Source organism: Anomaloglossus baeobatrachus, chromosome 5, assembly GCF_048569485.1.
Source record: "Anomaloglossus baeobatrachus isolate aAnoBae1 chromosome 5, aAnoBae1.hap1, whole genome shotgun sequence".
In the NCBI taxonomy this organism is placed as follows: domain Eukaryota; kingdom Metazoa; phylum Chordata; class Amphibia; order Anura; family Aromobatidae; genus Anomaloglossus; species Anomaloglossus baeobatrachus.
The window spans coordinates 22623449-22624446 of record NC_134357.1 but is presented as its reverse complement, the minus strand read 5'-3'; positions in this window follow the sequence as shown (position 1 = coordinate 22624446).

The window sequence follows — 998 nt, the reverse complement described above, 5'->3', positions numbered from 1 at the left end:
CACCATTAATGGCTATGACAGCTTTCTCGGCCACACCGACATACATGAGATCTGTGTTTCGGATGTATACGATACAAATCCTGACTACGGCCGTATAAACGACGCCAGAAACTTCTCGTTGCCGCCGGTCTCGGACCCTCGCTCCTATTACAGTCAGGGAGGCCAAGCTGAGGTAAAAGTGTGACCGATCGCTCATGGTGTGAAGTAACGAACATCTGCCCCGCGCCGTGTGGTGACGCCAAAATGCTCGAAGGTGATGGCTGAATGGAAAGAAGCGCCAGAAGTCGTGCGGGTGGATTTGGGCAGCGCAGTCCTGTCACCCAATTATCAGCCATAATAGGGTGACATTAGCCATTATATTTCACGGTAAGGGCCCACAGCGGCCATATTGGATCTCCCTCAGATTCCCCATTGAAGTATACACAGAATTTTACTTCAGAGGAGTCGACGACTCGGGCAGAATGTATTTATTATTACGTGACTGGGTTTATTATGGCTGCTGTAGTTTGGCACGGGCTCAGTGACTCACATGGAGCTCACACTCCCGGCCCTACACAGGGCTGAGCCTCTCACTAAATACGAGGATATTTTTTATTTACATTTTCCAGTCAGAATCAATCACTCCCCTAAACCATCTGGTTTTTCCCGCCCACCGCGCTGCTTTTATATACGGGGAGGCCCCTGCTGACGTCATCAGAAACCCCCAAGAGGTGATGAAGAAGATGTAAAGAGGCAACGATGTTCTCCGGACTCCGCCTCTCTTTAATGTCTCGGCCAATCAGAGCTCGCTATACTGCCGCACCCTCCGTCACTCATTTCCTCTTCCCCCCTCCCACGCGTCCCAGCCCCAGTCTCCTTTTCTCCTCCTTTCCCGCCAATCTGGTTCCAGCCAATGGGCGGCGCTCAGCCTAGCTTTCCACCAATAGAACGTCGGCGGTTGCTGTGGGGGGTGTGGCCGAGGGTTGCAGCGTGTGCTGACTGTCGCTCAGTCGGTGTGA